This window comes from Giraffa tippelskirchi, chromosome 8 (genome assembly GCF_054371585.1).
Source record: "Giraffa tippelskirchi isolate mGirTip1 chromosome 8, T2T-mGirTip1v1.2.pri, whole genome shotgun sequence".
Classification (NCBI taxonomy): Eukaryota; Metazoa; Chordata; class Mammalia; order Artiodactyla; family Giraffidae; genus Giraffa; species Giraffa tippelskirchi.
Window position 1 is genome coordinate 123,598,750 of NC_137282.1, and position 23,803 is coordinate 123,622,552.

The 23,803-nt window shown below is 43.0% G+C and overlaps 1 protein-coding gene and 1 non-coding gene across 7 annotated transcripts in view; one reads left to right on the plus strand and one right to left on the minus strand.

Moving 5' to 3' along the window:
- Window positions 1-23,803, plus strand: part of KLHL31 (kelch like family member 31) — an 89,804-nt gene that overhangs the window by 56,136 nt on the left and 9,865 nt on the right. For 4 of the 6 annotated variants that reach the window (XM_081519854.1, XM_081519852.1, XM_081519849.1 and 1 more), the window contains 2 exons: window positions 8,585-8,627; window positions 9,198-9,268. The gene's annotated coding sequence lies outside the window, so the exon portion shown is untranslated. The remainder of the gene's footprint in view (window positions 1-8,584; window positions 8,628-9,197; window positions 9,269-23,803) is intronic. The other 2 variants (XM_081519851.1, XM_081519850.1) reach the window with 1 other exon arrangement.
- On the minus strand, window positions 12,658-12,759 carry LOC145519243 (U6 spliceosomal RNA). Its single transcript, XR_014063660.1, has one exon. It is a non-coding gene; the product is annotated as a U6 spliceosomal RNA (small nuclear RNA).

The window sequence follows — 23,803 nt, forward strand, 5'->3', positions numbered from 1 at the left end:
GATGTCAACTGAGGTCTCTGAGCCTTTTTAGTATTTAAATAGAACTGGCTTGACCTCTCAAAGTCACAGCCTTTGGGAAGTTCCCTGCCTTCACCTGCATTTCAGGGACAGGCCCAGGGCCTCAGGCCCACGTCTGTCACTCCCCATCACATCCTCCTGCTTAGCTCTCCTGCCAGCTCTGCCCACCGAGGGCTCTCTTCAGTGATTTCCACTCGAAACACCCACCCAGCGTTTAGGGAGAGCAGGCTTTACTGACACCCCTGCGCCATGGAGGGTCCTCACTCCACAGAACGCAAACCACTGAACACAGATCATCAGGCACCTTTGCTGACGTGGGTCCTTTGGCCACTGGGCCTCAGAAAGTCCTCCTGGGCCCCTTTTCCCCATAGACTCCAGCTCAAGTTGTGTGCCTCAGCCCCCAGCTTCCTGCCTCCCAGGTGGTCTGCTCCCAGCTCCTCAGTGCCCCTCATTTCACGAGCTCCTGAGCTAGATAACTGTGTAACTAAGGAGAAGGGGAGTCTACTGGAAGCAAGGAGGGGAGGGGTAAATTAGGAGTTTGGGATTAATAGACACATGTTGCTATAAATAAAATAGATAATCCACAAGGACCTACTGTATAGCACAGGGAACTATGCTCAGTATCATGCAATAAACTATAAGGGAAAAGAATGTGAAAAAGAATATGTGTATATGTATATTAACATATATATGCGTATATATCTATACATACAAATATGTGACATATATATGTACATGCTGCTGCTGCTGCTAAGTCGCTTCAGTCATGTCCAACTCTGTGTGACCCCATAGACGGCAGCCCACCAGGCTCCCCCGTCCCTGGGATTCTCCAGGCAAGAACACTGGAGTGGGCTGCCATTTCCTTCTCCAATGCATGAAAGTGAAAAGTGAAAGTGAAGTCGCTCAGTCGTGTCCAACTCTTCTCGACCCCATGGACTGCAGCCCACCAGGCTCCTCCGTCCATGGGATTTTCCAGGCAAGAGTACTGGAGTGGGGTGCCACTGCCTTCTCCTATATATGTATGTACATACATATAAATATGTAACTGAATCACTCTGGGGTACACATGAAACTAACACAATATTGTAAATCAACTACGTTGTTGTTGTTGAGACACTCAGTTGTGTCCAACTTTTTGTGACCCCATGGACGGCAGCACACCAGGCCTCCCTATCCCTCATCATCTCCCCGAGTTTTCCCAAGTTCATGTCCATTGCATTGGTGATACCATCCAGCCATCTCATCCTCTGACGCTCTCTTCTCCTTCTGCCCTCAATCTTGCCCTGCATCAGGGACTTTTTCAATGAGTCGGCCGTTTGTATCAGATGACCAAAATACTGGAGCTTCAGCTTCAGCATCAGTCTTTCCAATGAAAATTCAGGGTTGATTTCCCTTAAGATTGACTGGTTCTATCTCCTTGCTGTCCAAGGGACTCTTAGGAGTCTTCTCCAGCACCACATTTCAAAGGCATCAATTCTTTGGCATTCTGCCTTTTTTATGGTCCAGCTCTCACAACCATAGACCACTGGGAAGACCACAGCCTTGACTATACAGACCTTTGTTGGCAGAGTAATGTCTCTGCTTTTCAACACACTGTCTAGGTTTGTCATCACTCTCCTGCCAAGAAGCCATCGTCTTCTGATTTCACGACTGCAGTCACCATCCACAGTGATTACTTTAATTAAAAAAAAGAACAAGAAAATATTTTTTAAAAAAAACAATCCCGTGCAGCTCAAGGAATCACTGCCGGATGACCAGAGAAACAGACTAGGGAAAGGAAAGGAGAAAACGGGGTTTCTGCAGATAGAACCACAGCCAAGACAAGCTCCAGACACCACAGCAGCCCCCACAGGACTGAGAAAGCCACAGGTGAATACCTCAAGCCCCAAACAGTGAGGCAGCTGCTGGCTCCAGTGCCCGCACAGCTCCTGCAAACCAGGGCACCCCCTTTGCCAGACGGGCCTCCTCTCGGGCCTGCTGCTGGGCACCATCAGCTCTCAACCTCCAGTCGGAGGCTCAGGCATCTGATCAGCCAGGCCCATGCTTGGTACTCATCCACGCCCCCTGCAAAGAAGGCTGGCAAAGTAAGCATCTGGCTTTCTGATTTCTAGGGTGGGAGACCAACTCTGCTTTGTACCCAACCTTACGGCCTGGGAAAGCACGCAATGATCAGAAGGTGGGTTAGAGGTCTGGCAGCCGGAAGGAACACATCCTGCTTCACCCTCCAAGCCTGTTGGTCTCCCAGCCTTTCTGCCGCCTTGATGACTCTGCACAGCCAAAGCCTTGCTGTAGCCTTTGCCCAACAAGAACTTCCCTGGTGGCTCAGACGGTAAAAGAATCTACCTGCAATGCAGGAGACTCAGGTTCAATCCCTGGGTGGGGAAGATCCCCTGGAGAAGGAAATGGAGACCCACTCCAGTATTCTTGCCTGGAGAAGTCCATGGACAGAGGAGCCTGGTGGGCTACAGTCCATGGGGTCACAAAGAGTCGGACACGACAGACACTTTGACTTTTGCTCAACAAAGGGCTATCTTCTCCAGTCTCGCCTTCTCAGAGCACAGAAGCTGGCAGCTTGGATATTTCTCTCTCTTTTTTTAAGATTCTTTTTTATGTGGACCATTTTTAAAGTATTTACTGAATTTGTTACAATATTGCTTCCATTTTATGTTTTGATTTTTGGGGTTTTTTTTTTTTTTTGGTCATGAGATATGTGGGATCTTAGTTCCCCAACCAAGGATCAAGCCTGCACCCCTGCATTGGAAGGTAAAGTCTTAATGACTGGACCACCAGGGAAGTCCCAGGCAGCTTTGTTCTCTTAACTTTTCCTGTCTCCAGCCTGAGATGAAAGTGCACATCCCAGGGAACCCAAATGTCAGAAATACAAAGGCACAAGCTTAAACTCTATTCTCAGGCTACCGTTCAAGACACAGGTCAAGATTTACTTTCCAGATTCCATATAAGGAGCAACTTTAATTACATTGAGCAACTTCAGCTACATGCAACAAATTATGATAAATTCTTTTACTTTTTATTCTGTTACAAATATTTTCTAATATTCTTTGTTATGGCTTCTTAAATACACCCATCATTTAAAAGTAGACATTTAATTTCCAATGACATGGGGTTTTTAAAGTATCTTTGACGTGAATTTCTCATTTTGATACTAATTTCCCATTTAAATGTTTCCTTCGCTGAAATCACCCATGTTTGTTCAGTCTTTTAGCTTTATTGAGGCTTTCAATGGCTAAGTCAAAGACCTCTCTTGGTAAATGTCACATTGCACTTGAAAATATGTGGATTATTGTCAAATATCTTTTGATATTGATTTCTAACGTAATTTTGTAAGAGAACAGATCCTATATGATTTTAATAACTTTAAACCATGAAAATTTTGCATCTTTTTTATGTCCCTGGATATGTTTCAGTGTCTCCTGGTTTATAGTCTATGAGAACTTGGATAGAATGTGTATCCTACAGTTGTGTGAAAATTGTATAAATCTTAATTGTGTTGAATTGGTCCATAGCTTTTCAGGTCCACTGTATCTTTCTACTTTTCAGTCTGTTCATTCTATTAATTTTTTGAGAGTTTGATATTAAAACTCCAACTAAAAATCTTCATTATCTATCTAAATAATAATTGTAATATATAATGGAACTATATGTAATTTTGCTCCATATTTTCCAAGTCTCCTGTAGATGTGTTGTCATACTTTTATAATTTAATTTTTTTTAATAAAAAAATAAAATGCTGTAAATAGAGTAGAAAATAAATGATTAAAAAAAATTAAGAGCAACTTTAAGATAAATTCTGTCCCTAAAGTTCACTTTTTATTTGGAATAATTTTGAGTGTATCTTGAGATCATAGCAGGAGGAGCAATGAAGATAACACACACTCTGCAGACTCTCACGGGCTGAATCTCCCTTTCAAATTTTGTTTACACCTGTACTGTCCACACACCTGCACCATCCATATGCCTGTGGTGAATGTTACTAGCTATTGTGCACTTGCGGTGGGGCAGATCCAAATTTCAGCCCTTAAAATGTGCTGAAAATGTAAAAGACAGACCATGTTTTGAAGTCTTAGGACTTAGAATTTAAAGTATCTCACTAATTTTATATTGATAACCCATATTATACATATTTTGAGCTCAACCAAATGTATTGTGAAAATTAACTTCACCTGTTCCTTTTTACCCTTTTTAAAGCAACTTCCAGAAAATTTAAACCTACATATGTGACTAACATAATGTGTATATATGCTGCTCTATACACTGCAATGCATCTATAACTTTCAGTCAATTAGGGTATGGCCCATCCCCCACCTAGACAATCTACAAAATGAGAAGATGCCTTTGAGACCAAACAGACACTATACTGCTTAAGAATACACTTGTAAAAGTCCCCAGCACAAAAACAACCTAGTCATTCAGCAATTTTCTGAATTAAGTAATCAATTAATTAACCAAGTAATGTATGTGCTAAATACCGTGTTGTGACTAGGATTAGAGCTGTGGACACCTTAGACAGACCTACCTCCATCAAAGTCAAGGTCAGCAACATGGACTCTGGAGCCTGACCATGCGGGTCTACATCACGGCTCCACCCATCACCAGCCATGTGCTCTGGGCGGGAAACTGAAGGTGCTGCAGGAACACAGAAGTTGAGCTGGAGGTTCAAGAGAGGATTTTTTGAGGAAGTGATAGTTAAGCCACAAAGCAAAGGATGAGTTAGGAATCATTAGGCAAAGGTGAGGAAGAGATCACTCGGACAGTTGGAACAGCAAGTATGAAAAGCCAAGGCAGAAGATGAGTATGGAATATTTGGGGCCCTTGAAGAGGGTTTTGAAAGAGGTGATCACAGAGGTGGACAGGGACCAGATGGCTGAGAGGTGCTGCAAACCAAGAAGGAGTTGAGACTTTCTCCTAAGGAAATGGAAAGCTGTGGGATTCTCTGCAGGGGAGTCACATGATCAGATGTGAAAAGATCACTCTGACTACACTGTGTATTGATGGATTGGAGGGAAGGAAGAGTGGACACAGTAAAGTCACTTGGGGGGATTTCACGATGGTCCAGGTGAGAGGTGCTGATGGCTTGGACCAGAATGGCAGCAGTGAGAAGCAATTACAGCTATGTAGCACAAGGACATGGCAACCAATCAGATGCGGAGATGGGGGTGCGGGGCAGTGAGCAAGAGGTCATGTATGAGCCCAGATTCACCACTTAAGGAACTGGACGAGGGGTGGCTTGTTCACTACCAAAGAGAATATTGTAAGAGGAATCTATTTGGAGGGAAAGGATGACTTCAGTCTTGGAAAGATATTCTTAGATATCTGTGGATATCTAAGAATGCATGAGCTCGTCTTCCAGACACAGTTTTGAGGCTGAAAGGGAGTCCAGGACAAGCCTGAAGCGCTGTAATCTTCAAGAGTTGAGCAGAAGACCTTCCATGAGGACAAGAGAATGAGAAGAAACAGCCAGAGCAATTTGAGAAAAACCAAAACCAATGGGAAAAGGGCATTTTTAGCAGGAGCAATTGGTCAGCTGTGTGGAATCATTCTGAAAGGTCGAGCACTGGCAAATGTCCAAAAAAAACAGGGACCCAGAGTTATTTACAACCTTGGCAAATCACTTGGTAGAGGGCAAACAGGGAAGCTTGGATGGATACAGTTGAGGGCAAAACAGAAAGCAGCAGGAGACAGGCAGCAGGTGAAGACAGACAACGTGCCTGAGAAATTTGCCTATGAGGACGTGGAAGGAAATGTGACATTAACTGCAGGGAAAAACAGACTAAATGGAAAGTTTGTTTGTTTGTTTGTTTTAATAGAGAGAGCCTGTGTACCATTCAATGGTGGTAGAAATTAGCTGCAGATACGGAGGGTGGGGTACAGACTGGGGAGAAACGAGAGAGAAAGGTTTCAAGCAGGTGGTTGGGTCAGTGATGCAAAGCTGGATTTAGCAGGAGGGCTGGTCCAAGTTATTTCTTTGTTTATTTATCTTTGGCTGCACTGGGTCTCCATCGCTGTGCTGGTTTTCTCTCCTCGCTCCTCTCTAGTCCTGGTGCTCAGGCTTCTCACGGCGGTGGTTTCTCTTGCCGCGGAGCTGGGGGTCTAGGGCGGGTGGGCTTCAGTAGTTTGGGGCACAGTAGTTGTGGGACATGGGCTTAGTTGCCTCGAGGCATCTTCCAGAACAGGGATCGAACCTGTGTCTCCTGCGTTGGCAGGCAGATTCTTCACTACTAAGCCTCCAGGGAAGTCCAGGCTGTTACAGCTTAACAAGGAAACGTCAGGAACTTTTTCCAGCAGATCTGAAGACATGAAATTGAAACACTGAGTTCTGATGAAATGGCTTCTATTGCCTTTTAACAAACCCTTTCCTTTCAGACGTTGAGTAACCAAGCATTCCAAATCCTTCCTATTCAAAGCGCGGCGTCAGCATTACCTGCGAGCTGGTTAGAAAGGCAGAATCTTGGGCCTCACTTCAGACATCCCTTCACCAGAATCAGCATTTTAAAATGTTCTCAAAATTCCTGCACCCACTACAATTTGAGAAACAGCATTCTAAGTGACTTCCTACTAAAACTAAGAGTTGAGAACTGGCTAAAGGATCAGAGCTGTAATCTTCAGCAGATACATATATTTTAGGGGCCATGCATTTTTGTCCAATGGTTCTTTCACCTATAAAAGCTTTTTTAAAAGACACACTTGTTTTAGCTACAGAATCCCCATGAATTTCTATAAGAGACAACAAGGATAAGTAAAAAGCAAAATATCACAATACTTTTCAGCTTTGTATTTTACTGTGTTGTTAGTATTATTTTTTAAGGTAACTATTTATTTATTTCTAATAGTAGATTTTTTTTTTTGACCACGCTGTGAGGCAGGTGGGATCTTAGCTTCCTGACCAGGGATTGAATCTGCACCAGTTGCAGTGGACGTGCAGAGTTTTAACCACTGGACCACCACAGAAGTCCAGTACTATTTTTTTATAAACTCAAGTTTATTAAGTATCTACTATATGCAAAGTCTTGGTTCTGGGATGGCAGTAATTAACAAGAAAAGTTCCCTGCCCTTAGGACTTCATATCCATCCTTACTCAGCTCAGTTTTGTGCCCTGCTATTATAATACTTCTTGGCATACACCCTCCACTCTCTTGCCCTCTAACTTCATTGTACTCTTTCAGTGATAATCATTCATTCATGTATTCACCTAGTTAATTAATAAACAATGACTCATCATCCAATATGTGCCAAGCACTGTTTCAGGCACTTGGGACACATCAGATAAAGATCCTTGCTCTCCTGGAGCTTACATTTGAGATGGCCTGTGGTACAGGGTCCAGAGGAGAGGTTGGTGAATGAGAGATGGGCACCAGCAATGGAAACAAATAAACTACCCATCTTTCAATACCCCTTCTCCAGTTAAGTCCAGCTCACTGATTTCTCTGCAGTTGAAATTAGTTTAAGAAAAGCATACAACCAGACTGACAGGTCTCAGACCAACAGTCACCGCCACTGACCTCAGTGGGGCCTTCTATCCTGCCAGGCAATCCCAACCCATCACCAGCACCATCTACTCTACCCCAGCCTTTGCTGATAACTCACCTAATATATTCTCTTTCTAAATCTCTAAAGTCTATAAAGGTTAAAGTCCCCAAATGCCAGAGCATTCTTTCCCATGCGAATCTCATCATGAACATCTTTTTGTTATACTAGACTTCAACATATAGGCTCCCGTTGTTTTAAAAATAAAGATTAAATGTCCTAATCTACACTACAGCCTCCTGTAGTGCAGGCTCTTTTTCACCCACCTTCCATGCCCTCTACTTCCAGCATACAAACCACAGCAGGAGTTGAATCCTGGCACATGTAGTTACTCTGTAAATGTTTTTTAATCAAAGTGTCTTAGATTTTCCATTTCTGCAGTTGATTTCTTCCACTTGGGTTCATACCTCTACCTAAAATAATAGTCTATTGAAAGGAGTATCTCAGTGTCGTTCAGAACTGAAATGAACAGTATTGAACCCTTGAAAACAATAGTGTTGGCGTCAACACTTACCTCTTAGAGGCTCTTGTGATTGTATCATCATTATCATAAATACTGATATAAGGCTCATTTTTTATCACAGTAGGAATAGAGTTGAGTACTTTGGTCTTTCGTTGGAATTTCTATACACTGGGTCTGACTTTTGATATCTTAAAACCACAAAATTCTTACTTGAGGCCCCTTGCAGCCCAACAGCCCCCAAGACAGTTGCACGCAGGATTCCCACTCCTCCTGAGTCCTCTCTTAGCTCTTCTTTTCTGCAGATAGTCCCAACACGCCCAGCTTCCTACCATCCCCCTCCTTCGGGATACAGAAGAACTTCTCAGCTAGCCACAATAGCAAAGCAATGCCGAACGCACGATCTGACTAATCAAGAATAATTAGAACATTTATTTTCCATGATCTATTTTTCTATTATCGCAGCCTACTATCAGGGTAACTTTTTTAGCAGCCATTTCACACTCCCAGAGCCTATTTAAAGCTTGTGGTCAGTTATAACCTTCTATGTTTCTCCCCCCACAGGAAGCATTGCCAAAGTATTTCCCCAAGCTCTGCGTGTGCTGGGGTGAGTGTCCGTCTCAGGCCTCCCTGGGGACCACCGGAGAGCAGGGGCTGGTTGTGAACCTCACCCTGCGGAACTGTGAGATGACTCCAGTGATGACGGTGCCATGTGTGAGCTACCAGAAGCTCCTCTTCTAAAGAACAATCTATTTATAAGCCCAGTCTTCTCAAAGGACCTGAGCTGACCAGGCTTTTTACCTTTCCAGAAGCTCATTTTATCCACAACCTTCCCTTTCTCTGACCAAGTCCACACACACTCTAATCTGCTTCCGACAATTAAATATCCACCTAATTAATTTTCTTTCCTCACCCTCAGGTTATGGGGGCTTGACTATTTTTTGTTTTTCGATAAGTGGGGAGATCAAGAAACCCAAACCCTCTCCACCAACCAGGGCTCCGCCCTCTGCCCCGGGGTGGCCTGAAACTGAAGCCAAAGAGGGAGAGGAGGGCAGAGCACAGGCTCATCGCTGCGCCGCGGGGCGGTGAAGGGTCACCCTAAACACTGCTGCTGCTTGACCTGTCAGGTGGCTGCTGCTGGCTCCCCACTGGGTCTTCCTCTGCCCTCTCTCCCCAGATTGCTTCTCAAAAGGAGTTTGCAGCTGAAACTTCAGCATCGCAAGTCGGGGACACCTCTCACACAGGAGGGTAAGGAGCTGGGGCCCTCGTTTCCAATTCTGGGGGGTGAATGGTGGAGGGTGGAAGGGGGGTGTCTGCGTGTTCATGGTGGTAGTGATTTTACAGACAACGGTCTCCCCTCGATCAGGTCCTCCTGTCCTGAAGCTGTGAGCCAGAAAACATTTTCTTGAACTCTAAGGAATATGATAGATGAGGAGCAAGTATAGTCATAGAAAGGCATGCTAGGGATGACTTATAAAAGCAAAGTGGCTGATAATTACTAACACTCATTTTAAGTCTCTAATGCCTAATGTAGGTTTTTCTTTTTCTATGTTAGAGAGGAGGGAGGGGAAAATAAACCTCTGAGGTTTTGTTCATAAAGTTTAGAAGTTCATCTTCATTTGTATCAGGAACATCAGGAGCATTTAGTATCTGATAAGTTTAGATAAAATGTAATCTGTTGTGCTGAAATCGGTACCAACAAATCAGACAGCTCTTTGAATTCCCGGAAAGAGAGTCTATTGACAAAATCTCTCCTGCAAAAAAAGAGCAGCTTTTAATTTAACTTTAAAACAAGTTTTTGTTCTAAATGTGCCCCTGTGGCAATACTGACGTTTTTTTTATGCTAGAAATCATTTTGGAAGTGGAACAGTAAAATGGAAAACCCCCCTAAAGCTGGACTTCGCTTAAAACGGCAAGAGGCAGAGGCCGGCTGTTTCTATTCCGGGAGTCAGGCTGACGGGCGGACACACGCGGTGGCTGGAATGTGGGGGGGCCGGGGGGCAGGCGCAGCTGCCGGCCCCTTGGCGAGGAGGCCCTCTGGGATCCCAGCGCGTTCCGGCAGGAGAGTGGCAGCGACGCCTGAGCACCCAAGGCTTCCCAGGCAGCACCGGGCAGGGGCCTCCCAGGAGGCGGGGCGGAGGGCGGAGGGACAGAACATGTTCCTGCTTGTGAAGTGACAGTTCCAGTCTGCAATCGCTTCTAGGAGTTTTCATATGAAATCTGTTTCAGGCTACCAGGGACAAGTGTGATCCCGTCACGTGGCCTTGCCCCTCGTAAAAGAGCGTAGCATTACGTTAGTATTTCTTGGCAGACTCATCTCAGTCCAGTGGTTCCGGGTCTATTGGATTGGCCAAAAAGATGTTATGGAAAAACCCAAACGAACTTTTTGGTCAACCCAATATTTGGGGTTATGGACCTTTTTCTGAACCTATGAAAGCTCTGGGCCCACTTAGAGAAAAATACACATAAACACACATACAGAATAGGTTTTCATAATAATCCAGAAATTTTCATGCAATTCCTGGACTCCTGAAACCCAACCAAGAAAAAGCTTGCCTGATATAATTCAGGACAGCCAGGTATCTTGAATTTCAGATACAAACCAGTTTTTAGTATAAGTTTGTCCCAAACATGGCCTGGGATATACTTAAATTCTAAAAGATGATTAGTGGTTTTTCTGAAATTCAAATTTATCTAGAAATCTTCTATTTTTATTTGCTAAAGTTGGCAACTCAGACCCAAATGCATGATTCTGGGATGAAGAATCCCCCATTTCTGTTGGTTTAGCCACAGTTAACCATGAGTTGATACTATAGGTCTAAAAGGCCATATTGAATGGGGGTCAGGGAGAAGAAGTGACACAGACCAGACTTTGACAATTCTAACAGCAAAAGCCAGCTGTTTATTCTTAACTCTGTAAAATTTTAGAACTGAAAGGTACATACCTCCTCATTTGACAGATGATTAAACTGAAATCCTAAAGAATTGAGTGTTTTGCCACAGATCATTCAGATGGTTACAGCAACATTAACACCAAAATCCAATTCTCAGTTCTGTGATGACCAGATCATTAGTCTCACAAACCAGATTTCCAACCTCGCTTCTCACAACCTTAACATACACACACCAAAGACTAGAAACAAGAAAGAGCTATTTTACTAAAATTTTCAACAAAATCAAGACCAAAAATCTTAGCACAGGGTCCTTACATTGTGTATGCAGATTTGGATAATAGAAGGTAGCTCTAGGTATAGAGCCTGTACACTTTATAGATAGCAGGTCTCTAGATAAGTTGATCCATAAGAAATTGGCAATATTTGTCTTTAAGCAAAAATTGATAACTTCATATTCAACCTAACACTTAAAAGGAAATGTTTGATTCTCTGGTCAACAAATTCACGCAAGATCTCTTTGAACCTACTTTCGCTTTTGGCTTATCCAAACTACTAGAGTTTCATAGCTTTCAGTTCAGTTCAGTCGCTCAGTCGTGTCCAATTCTTTGCAACCCCATGAATTGCAGCACACCAGTCCTCCCTGTCTATCACCAACTCCCAGAGTTTACCCAAACCCATGTCTATTGAGTCAGTGATGCCACCCAACCATCTCATCCTCTGTCGTCCCCTTCTCCTCCTGCCCCCAATCCTTCCTAGCATCAGGGTCTTTTCCAATGAGTCAACTCTTCACATCAGGTGGCCAAAGTATTGGAGTTTCAGCTTCAACATCAGTCCTTCCAATGAACACCCAGGACTGATCTCCTTTAGGATGGACTGGTTGGATCTCCTTGCAGTCCAAGGGACTCTCAAGAGTCTTCTCCAACACCACAGTTCAAAAGCATCAATTCTTCGGTGCTCAGCTTTCTCCCCCGTCTAACTCTCACATCCATACATGACCACTGGAAAAACCATAGCCTTGACTAGATGGACCTTTGTTGGCAAAGTCATGTCTCTGCTTTTAAATATGCTATCTAGGTTGGTCATAACCTTCCTTCCAAGGAGTAAGTGTCTTTTAATTTCATGGCTGCAATCACCATCAGCAGTGATTTTGGAGCCCCAAAAAATAAAGTCTGACACTGTTTCCACTGTTTCCCCATCTATTTCATAGCTATACTACCCCTAATAAGATAAAAAAACTCATAGGCTCTGACTGTCTCTAAACAAATCTGTCTCACATTGAGAAGGGCAGCTTCAGTGTTTGGAGCCAAAAAGAACCATTTCATGTTCTTCATATCCACCCTTTGAAATTATAAACTTGAGTTTCACCTCATTCAGTCTCTATCTGCTCATGTTGGAAGGAGCTAACTTTTTAACCTATGAGAGATTACAAACTGCTCTGGATTTAAGGGTAATATAGGCGGTCAGGATTCAATCTGGGTTTGGATCTTTGCTCTACTACACATTATGGACCCATTGTGTGAACTTGGATATGTTTTTACTTTTTTTTTTCTTTTTTAAAAAAATTGTAATAGATGTAATTTTTATTTTACAATAACATCACTTAACTTTTGGGTGTTTCCTATAAGCTTTATTTTTTTTAATTTATTTTTTATTATTAATTTATTTATTTTAGTTGGAGGTTAATTACTTTATAATATTGTAGTGGTTTTTGCCATACATTGACATGAATCAGCCATGGGTTTAAAAAATATGGAATGCTTCACAAATTTGCATGTCATCCTTGTGCAGGGGCCATGCTAATCTTCTCTGTATCAATTTTAGTATATGTGCTGCCGAAGAGAGCACTGGATATGTTTTTAAAACTCTCTCAGAATATTAATTTCTTCATTTGTAAAGTGAACATAATATCAACTGCCTTTTTGGAATTTTCATGATGCTTAAATTTATAAAAATAAAATCATGTATTTACCTAGGCACAGAACACAGCAGTCCTTAATGTGTGCTAGTTCTATCATTATTATCAATATTTTAGGTAGAAATAAAGATAATGGTTTCCATTGAATACAGAGTCTAGATTCATGCTTGATGATTTATATTTAGGAATTAATTATTCACATACTTAAAATTTTCAAAGACAAAAGATCATAGCAAATTTGACAGTCATGTAACTGCCCACTCATTGATCACATGTTGTGTACATGATACTGTTGTCATAGAAATGACACGAGAGCTGAGATCAGTGGTGGGCAGTGGGAGGAGAGTGTGGCGCTTATATTGCCTTTTGCCCACTTTCTAATGGGCAGCTCTTCCAGGGGTCCTGGGAGGTTGCTCTGGGAGACAGTGGATGTAGCAGAGGGGGAAGGAAGCTGAGGGGTTCAAGACCAGAGAAGAATTCTCCGGGTTCCCTCCACAGAATGAAAGCATGACTCAGTTGGGAGCCTTCTGCAGCCTGCACCTCTTTTACTCAAAAAGGGAAGGGACAGAAGGGGACTGGCAGTGCCTCCAAATAGCTGCTCATCCCATTACACAACCTCAGCTGCCAGGGCTGGACCTGCTATGGCAGGGCCACTCATGGTCCCAGGGTGCTGGGAAAGTTCTTCCATCCCAAGGGGACAACTCATTAGAACCCCACAGTGGGGAGGGACAATCCAGCCCTTCGCGCTTCAGAGAAAAACAGAGAAACAGTCTTGAAACTGTCCCAGCCACAGGCCGCTCAGCTGGGCTGACCATGCAGACCCCATGCAGACTGACTGTGACCCCAGTCAGAGCCCTTCCCGGGGTGTGGGACCCATGGGACAGCCCTGCTACCAAGCTGGGGGATTCCCTGAGCCACTGGCCACAAAGCACTCACTTGTTAAGAAAAGAAAAACGCCTCTAAAACAGCAAGTAGGACCCTCATCCAAATTTGAGTTGATATAATAAGAATGCACTGCTTTCCAAACTGATTACTCAACACCTTACAGTATGGATCATATAAGGACGTGTACAGGCAACTAACTCACTGGCATAACCTCTGCCTCTCCCTTGCAGCCATATTTTGGTATCATCTGTGGTCATTTACAATATGACCCAGGGGTGCATAATGAACATTTGTACAATTATAAAAACTTACTCACACACACACATTAGCTTCCCTGGTGGCTCAGATGGTAAAGAATCTGCCTGCCAATGCAGTAGACGTGGGTTTGATCCCTGGGTTGGGAAGATCTCCCGGAGAAGGAAATGGCTACCCACTCCAGTATTCTTGACTGGAGAATCCCATGGACAGAGGAGCCTGGCGGGCTGCAGTCCATGGGGTCGCAAAGAGTAGACACCACTGAGCAACTAACACTTTCGCACGTAATAACTGAAAAATGCAGTGAGGGTTCCGGTGCAGATTGTTTTGACTACATGTTCACATTTGACCTTGGGGCTGAGTAGTATGTTTCTGTGAATATTCCATTTTTTTCTAATCTCTCTCCATAAGCCCACACCATCAGCCTACCAACCCAGCACCACCACCAGATGAGTGAATGGAAGTGAATTAAACTATTCCCCTTTCCTTCCATTCATGACCCAGGCTGCCTGCTTACCGCGTCTTTCCTTTAAGGCTGCCTTTGCTTTTCATTTAAGTGTGACTGTAGAAAAATGCTGGGTGTGTTAGTCACGTGGCATGGTGAGAGTGTATGTGTGTTTGTCCCTAGCGTGACATGTCAGAAAGGCCTCAGTGTGAGGGGCCTGGAGAGTCATCGAAGGCTTCCCAGGGCGCTTGCTGAGAACAGAGCCTCTGAGTCTTGCTCCCCCATCAGGAACAAGCTGGTCGAACCTGCAGCGGGGCCTGGAGCACCCCTGCAGCCGCCCTAAACTGAGAAGGGCCGTAGCCAGGGCTCTGTCTCCCTGGGAGACGCCAGGGTGTAGGAGGCGGTGACCATATCCGCAGCCTAGAGGACAACATCAAGACCTGACCCAGCTTCCAAGGAGTGAGCCTGGGCCCCAGGCTCCTCCGAGGCGTCTGCAGTGTTGCTGAAGGAACACAGCCCAGACCGAGTACACCTGGGCAGGCGCCTGGAGAGCTTTACCTCCGAGGTGCAGACCTAGGAACAGAATGCAACGGCAGCTCTCGTAAAGAAAGACTGAACGTATGAGCGTATCTGGGGAAATATGGCCACCAGGAAGGGGTCTCCAGGCTCTGATTTCAAAATTCTCTTAAACGGTCCCCTGCATCTAAGAGCTAAAGAAGCCTTTACAAAGTGATTTTGAGGACTCTAAAAAGCCCTCTCTTATTTAAAAAATATATATGTATTTAAAATATTAATTAAGAATATTAAGATTAAATAAATCAATGATGTCAAAATATTATTTAAATAATAATATACCATAATAATACTTTAAAAAATAAATGTTCCACAGTGGCAACTCTGTTAGAAATTTGTATGTGAGTGATAGGAGGACATTGATTAAAAAAAAAAAAAAACCACCAAGAAACCATGCATATCTGGGAGAAAGAGTACCTCTTAGGTCTGCCCACTGATGGATAAGCCTGGATCATCTATCAGACCAGCTGATGTCTCACCCTATAGGGTCCTGGGGAAATGGGACAAAGGCAAGAGGGTTCAGATAGAGGGTTGAGAGGTCTCCAGGGGAACGCCAAGGGCAGCAGGAAGTAGGAAGGCCAGATTGGAGGAAAGAGAAGGTGGCAACAGGAAGCAAGAGCAGGAAGCCGCGGCGGGAACATGACGGAGTGCACGAGGGCCTCGGTGCGTCCTCTCCTTCCTGGAGGCCTCTTTATCCTTCCCAGTTGTGTACCAGCTTCTCAAGTTCAAACCCTTCCCGGCGCCCAGCATCCTTTCTGTGACAGTCTGGTGTTACCTCCCACCTGTCTCCGTCATTCCAGCCGTCTCAGTCTGCACATCCCTCTCTGCTTCCACGGGGCATTTCCTCTGCTTTAAAGCCCTAATTCCCCCCCACCCACCCCCATACCTGCTCCTCTTAAAAAGCTTTCAGTACTAGAGCCAGCAAGATTCTTGTTATCTGCAAACTTTCCCATCCTAACTCCACCCCATCAAAACAGTTCCTTTCATCTGAATTCTAAAGTCCAGGCTCATAGATTCAACCTGTTCCATATAATCCGTGTTTTGGTTTGTTTGTTTTGGGGTGTTTTGTTTTGTTTTGTTTGGTGCGGCATATGAGATCTTAGTTCTCCAACCAGGGATGGAAGTGGAAGTGGGTAGTCTTAACCAGGGGACCACCCGGGAAGTCACCCATATCCTCAGTTCTTTTGTTTACATAATCTGTGTCCCAAGTTTCCTAAGCTTCCAGGGTTACCCTTCTTATTCATAGCAACGTAAAAATAACCTGTTCTTCAGCCTATGTCATTGCATGAATTCCAGTTCTCTCCCTGGCATTTTCAGAGATCCCTTAGAAATGTCTACTGTTCCAGAAGTCTCCTCCTAATCCCCTGATTACCTCTTCATAGTGCGGCCGCTTTCTCTGATGGGCTTCACCTCAAAGCTTAAACAGGTCGCTCCCTTTATTCCTCTAAACACAAATAACAGGGGCTGTTGGTTTTAATCACAACAATTCAAATTTTTTGAACATTCGCTTTTTGCAAGATACCCTATTACATGCTGTACAGATGCTTCCTCACTAAGCCTTCATGGACCACCCTACAGGCAAGCACCATTGTTATCTTTCCTTGAGAGGTAAGTCTGTGCAGACTCTGAGAGGTTAGTAGTCTATGGAAAGTCACACCTCAGATAAGTAGGCAAGCTGGTATTGACATCATATTTTCATTATCATTCAGTTTGAAATACGATCCAGTTTCCCTTGTGATTTCTTCTTTAACTCATGGATTATTTAGAAGCACATTATTTAATTTCCCTGATGTCCTCCCAAACAAAAGACTGCTGAGTAGTTATAAGCCCTACATCTACATGAGCAAAAAACTGCTCATAGGGATTCCTCCAGGAAAAACAGACAGGGCTTCTTCCAAAAGCACGTGTGTGCTCCTGGTGGTAGAAACTGCTGTTTGCTATTTTTTTAGGTGCTCTGCTGCGCTTCCCTGCTCTCTGGCTGTCCTCTCGTGCTTGTCCCTGTTTGTCTCTTTAACATGAATTGCATATTGTATTGCGCCCTCACCCCCAGCACGGTGCCACCCACACACTGACAACTGTTCACTGAACAAAATTTTATTGGCCTGAAAAATCCAATAAAGGGTCACTCACCACACAAGTCAAATGCATTTGAAGACTAAAATGATGGTGAGTTGAAAATCTACTTCACAGGTAAGGATGCATGTGGCTTTGCTCACAAGGAAGAATGAGGAAGGACAAACGTGCTCCAGTCTCGTAAGCAAATGTAAATGTGACTATGACAATTAGAGCTTAATGAGGAACACAAATGCCCCAGCAAAGAGATAGACATTCTATGTTTCTTACCTACTTGCTTCTCTCCTTCCACATGGAAAAAAAACCAAGAACAAACACAATAGAAAGGTTGTAGAATTTTTAAAACATCTATTTCAGTAGTAATTAAGTTGAAAATATTCAAGGGGGAATAAAAGCTAAGCATCACCCCTCAGTGAGACTTAAAAACACACACACATCACCCTTCAAAAATGATAAAATAGCCAAACACCTAAATGCCCATCAATAAGACAATAATTTAACAAGTTTTATATATCCTTGCTGTGGGAGTCTCTGCAGCTATTAGGGAGAATGAGATAAACTTATGTATGTGCTGTTATGGAAAGAGGTACATGACTACATCCAAGTGAAGAAAGCAAATTGCTGAATAATACAGCACAAACTTGTTTTGGACTTCCCAGGTAGTACTGGTGGTAAAGAACCCGCTGCAAATGCAGGAGACGTAAGAGACTCGGGTTTGATTCCTGGGTCAGGGAGATCCCCTAACGAGGGCATGGCCACCCACTCCAGTGTTCTTGCCTGGAGAATCTCATGGACAGAGGACCCTGGCAGGCTACAGGCCACAGAGTTGCACAGAGTTGAGATAAGCTGTCTCACAGCGGTATGCTGGAGCTTATAAGAACCAATTTATATTTTCAGGAATTCAGCAAACTGGTTGTTGACAACTTAAAACCAACCACAAGTGTATTTATATCAAGGAAATTGCTGTTGTCGTTTAGCTGCTCAGTGGTATCCGACTCTTTGCGACCCCATGGACTATAGCCCGCCAGGCTCCTCTGTCCCTGAAATTTCCCAGGCAAGAACACTGGAGTGGGTTGCCATTTCCTCCTCCAGGGGATCTTCCTGACCCAGGGATCAAGCCCGCATCTCCTGCATCTCCTGCATTGGCAGGTGGATTCTTTACCACTGAGCCATAGGGAAGCCCTGAAAGATCTATGGATATCTGTATGCATAAGCATATACAATCTGGAATGATATGCAACAAACTGTTAACTTTTGAATTACACATACTGATTTTATTATTTTTGGTGGGAAACATGTTTTATTTTCTTTTTAAATTAATTTTATTGGAGTATAGTTGTTTACAGTGTTGTGTCTGTTTCTACCATACAGCAAAGTGAGTCAGCCATACACATACATGCACCCCTTTTAGACGTCACCCCCATTCAGTCACCACAGTGCTTAGTAGAGCTCCTTGTGATATCCGTATGTTCTCATTGGTTGTCCATCTTACACACGGTATCAATGGCATATATGTGTCAGTCCCCATCTCCCAATCCCTCCCAACCACCCCTTTTCCCCTTCGTGTGCACGCATGTCTTCTGTACATCTGTGTCTCTATCTCTGCTTTGCAAATAAGATCATCTATACCATTTTTCTAGATTCCACATATATGCATTAACATACAACATTTTTCTCTTTCTGACTTCACTCTGTATAATACTCTCTAGGTCCATCCACATGACTTTGTTATTTTAAAAATGAAAAAAAAAATGGATGGACCTACAGAGTATGATACTAAGTAAAATAAGAAAAAGACTAATATCATATGATCTCGCTTATAGGTGGAACCTAAAAAATGCAAATGAACTAATTTATAAAACAGAAATAGACCCACAGACAGAAAACAAACTACCATTACCAAAAGGAGAGACAGGGTGGGGCGGGGAAGGGATCAATTAGGAGTTTGGGAGTAACACGCACTCACGACTATATGCAAAATAGGCAACCAACAAGGATGCAGTGCCTGACGCAGGGCACTGTGCTCAGTACTGTGTAATGACCTATAGGGGAAAGAACCGGAAAAAGAATATGTGCATGCAGAACCACAGTGAATGACCTATAGGGGAAAGAACTGGAAAAAGAATATGTGCATGCAGAACCACAGTGAATGACCTATAGGGGAAAGAACTGGAAAAAGAATATGTGCATGCAGAACCACAGTGAATGACCTATAGGGGAAAGAACTGGAAAAAGAATATGTGCATGCAGAACCACAGTGCTATATACCTGAAACTAACATGACATTGTAAATTAATTATACATCAATAAAAAATAAAAACTTTTATTTATTTTTAACATCAATTGATTTATTTTAATTGGAGGCTACTTACTTTACAATATTGTAGTGGTTTTGCCATACACTGACATGAATCCACGATGGGTGCACATGTGTTCCCCATCTCGAACTCCCCTCCCACCTCTCTCCCCATCCCATCCCTCTGGGTCATCCCGGTGCACCAGCCCCGAGCACCCTGTATCATGCATCAAACCTGGACTGGCAATTTGTTTCACATATGACAATATATATGTTTCAATGCCATTCTCTCAAATCATCCCACCCTCGCCTTCTCCCACTGAGTCCAAAAGACTGTTCTATACATCTGTGTCTCTTTTGCTGTCTTGCATACAGGGTTATCTTTACCGATTTAGTAAATCCCATATATATGCATTAGTATACTGTATTGGTGTTTTTCTTTCTGGCTTACTTCACTCTGTATAATAGGCTCCAGTTTCATCCACTGCATTAGAACTGATTCAAATGTATTCTTTTTAATGGCTGAGTAATATTCCATTGTGTATATGTACCACAGCTTCCTTATCCATTCGTCTGCTGATGGGCATCTAGGCTGCTTCCATGTCCTGGCTATTATAAACAGTGCTGTGATGAACATTGGGTACACGCGTCTCTTTCAATCTGGTTTCCTCAGTGTGTATGCCCAGCAGTGGGATTGCTGGGTCATATGTCAGTTCTATTTCCACTTTTTTGAGGAATCTCCACACTGTTCTCCATAGTTACTGTACTAGTTTGCATTCCCACCAACAGTGTAAGAGGGTTCCCTTTTCTCCACACCCTCTCTAGCATTTATTGCTTGCAGTCTTTTGGATAGCAGCCATTCTGATGGGCGTGAAATGGTACCTCATTGTGGTTTTGATTTGCATTTCTCTGATAATGAGCGATGTTGAGCATCTTTTCATGTGTTTGTTGGCCATCTGTATGTATTCTTCCCTATGTGCTCTCCACAGTCTGGATCCCTCAGAGATGTTCACAAAGTTACACAGAGAAGAGAAGAGGGAGGAAGGAGACAGAGGTGGCCAGGTGGATAAAAGGGGGAATCAAAAGAGGAGAGACAGATCCAGCCAGTAATCAGTTCCCTAAGTGTTCTCCACAGCCCGGAACACACAAAGAGATTCACCGAGTTGAGTAGAGAAGGGGGAGGCAGGAGATAGAGGTGACCTGGTGGAGAAAAAGGAGAGTCAAAAGGGGGAGAGAGCAATCAACACAGTAATCTCACTCCCAAGTAAAAATGAGCATTGAAGATTAGGTTCTTAAAGGTACAAAATTGATAACAAATACCAAAAAGCAAAGATTAAAAATCTAGAGTAGAAGTTAGATTCTCAAAAATACAATATTAAAAAAAAAAACCAAGTCACAAAAATTATAAAATATATATATATATATATGTATGAAGTTTGCTTTAAAAATGGGGTCTTTTTTTTGGCAAGGTAATAGTAGGTTGTAAAAATGAAAATTAAAGGAGTAATAGAGGACTTAAAAATAAATTTTTTTTTAATTTAAAAAATGATAATAGTAAAAATATATCTAGGACTTTCTCTGGAGCTGTTGCAGATAGTGTGGGGTCAGTTCATTTCCAGATAGTTCCTTGATCCGGCTGATACTTCTTGAGGTCTCTAGGCCCCTTCCTATGTAGTCAGTGCTAACTACAGGGTTTTAATCTGTTGCACCTGTCACTTCCAAAGCGGTTCCCTCTGTTTCTTTCAGCTTCTTCTGTTTGCTGGTATCTTCAGTGTCTAATTTCCGCCCTGACACAAGGGGGCGGTGGTGGTCACTTTATTTAGGCTCACTTGTTCAGTCGTGCTGTGGGAAGAGAGGAACATTGGGTTTGCCCCGCTCACGGCATGTGTGCTTTTCCAATCTACACTGCTCAGGCTCTAGGCTGCTCTGCTGGGAAGTGTCTGAGGTGGGCCCTGGGTTGCGTGCACTCCCCAGGTCTAAGCCGCTCAGGCTCAGGTTCCCGGGTACTCCACAAAGGTGCAGACTTGGTTGGGCCTGTGTTTTGTGCTCTTCCCAGGTCTGAGCAGCTCAGGTGACCAGGTGTTTGGGAGTGCGGTCGGGGGCTGCGGCTTATCGCCCCCCCTTCCCAGCCATCAGTTTTCTGGGTGTACAACGGGCGCAGCTTCCCAGGTGTGCTGTGTGTCTCTTCTGGGGAGCTGATCTCTGGCTGTGACCCTCCCGGTGGATGTGGACCATCCAGAAACTCTAGAAGTCTTGGTTAGCAATGAAGCCTGCTTGTAGTTTGGTAGATGATGCCTCTCTGGGGCCCTGATTGCCCTCTTCCAGCTCTGGCTGCCCTCGCCTGCCTGTCTCCAGCGGGGGATGGGCTGGTCCACAGCCGGCTAGCTCTGCTCAGTCCTTTGTTCTGTGAGTGGGCCTGGCAGTGTCTTAGTTTAGGGCTTTTCGCGGGATAGCTATCCCACAGTCTGGGTTGCTATCTCAAGTTAGCCATTAATTTCACAAGAAAGTGAATGCTACCATGGCTGTAGATAAAATCTATTTAAAAAGCCAGGTTTAACAATGGAATATTACTCAGCCATTAAAAAGAATACACTCGAATCAGTTCTAATGAGGTGGATGAAACTGGAGCCTATTATACAGAGTGAAGTAAACTAGAAAGAAAAACATCAATATAGTATACTAATGCATATATATGGAATTTAGTAAATCGGTAAAGATAACCCTGTATGTGAGACAGCAAAAGAGACACAGATGTATAGAACAGTGTTTTGGGCTCTGTGGGAGAGGGTGAGGGTGGGATGGTTTGGGAGAATGGCATTGAAGCATGTAAATTATCATATGTGAAACAAATCACCAGTCCAGGTTCGATGCATGATACACGGTGCTCAGGGCTGGTGCACCGGGATGACCCAGAGGGATGGGATGGGGAGGGAGGTGGGAGGGGGATTCTGGATGGGGAACACATGTACACCCGTGGCGGATTCATGTCAATGTATGGCAAAACCAATACAATATTGTAAAGTAAAAAAATTAATAAATAAATTGTTAAAAAAAGAAAAAATTTTATTGAAGCATAAAAATAAATAAATAAAATTTTGCAACTTAAAAAAAAAAGCCAGGTTTAGCATGTTCTGATGACTGAGCCCAATATTTTGAGAAGGGCTAAAATAATTTAATCTGTGATACTTTAAGAGCTATGTATTTATTTGGTAAACTTGGTATATTTCAAGTCTACATTTAATGTTAGAGCTGTTCACAGCTCTAAATATACAGCTAAACCCACACTCCCTATAGGTTTAGAAGCTGGTTCAAATATTTATATTGATAATATTGAAATGGTTACTGTTCTTCATATGTCAGCATCCATATAAATATATTTCTAAGAGGCACATTAGCAGATTTAGAACTTTAGTGTCAAGGCATAAATTTTTTTCGTTTTTGATAGGCTGCTAAATTATTATTCAAAGGTCTGTATCAATTATCCTCCCATCAACAATGTATGGAGAGTACCACACCAACATCTGATATTCTGTGTATTTTAAGATATTTTAACAATTTGATAAGCAAAATTTGACCACAAAAAATAAAAAGGCTCTCTGGATTTCAGTTGACAGTTCCTTGATCATTGTTAGTTTCGCTTTTCTAAAAAATATTAACTCTGTATTTTATTTCCTGTGAACAACCTAGTTATCTAGTCATAGTCTTCATCCATTTTCTAGTTGGGTTACATTTTACTTCTTTTGTTGTTGTTGTTTATATAACATTTTTATTGATGTTCCTTAGCAACCACTTTCTATTACAAAGATTCCTTTGTTAACCTTTTACTTCTTAATTGTAGGAGGTCTTTAAATATCATGTTAGGGGATTCCCAAATGGTTAGGACTCAGTGCTGGGGATTAGGTTTGATCTCTGATCAGAGAGCTAAGATACTACAAGCTGTGAGGTGTGGCCAAAAAGTAAAAATAGATAAAAATAGATACCATGTTAACTTTACTCTGACCTTTTATTTGTCAAAAATGTTACAAATATTTGTTTTCACAGTCTGTTGCTTGTCTTTTAAACATTGGTGTTGTTTTATAGATATAAGTTTTCATTTTTTAATATTCAGAGAGTTCAGTCATTCCCTGTATGCTTCTGGATTTTATGTTATGCTTAAGTATCTTTTTGATGCTAAGATTTTTTTAACTACTTTGTTCTATTTCTTGTAAGTTTGTGTGTATATATGCATCATTTACATATTTAATTCATCTGGAAATTATTTTAGTGACTATGCAGATTAGGAAGCACTTGAACATCATTACAAGTCTGTCAGTTCAGTTCAGTCGCTCAGTCGTGTCCGACTCTTTGTGACCCCGTGAATCGCAGCACGCCAGGCCTCCCTGTCCATCACCAACTCCCGGGGTCCACCCAAACCCATATCCATCGAGTCGGTGATCCAGCCATCTCA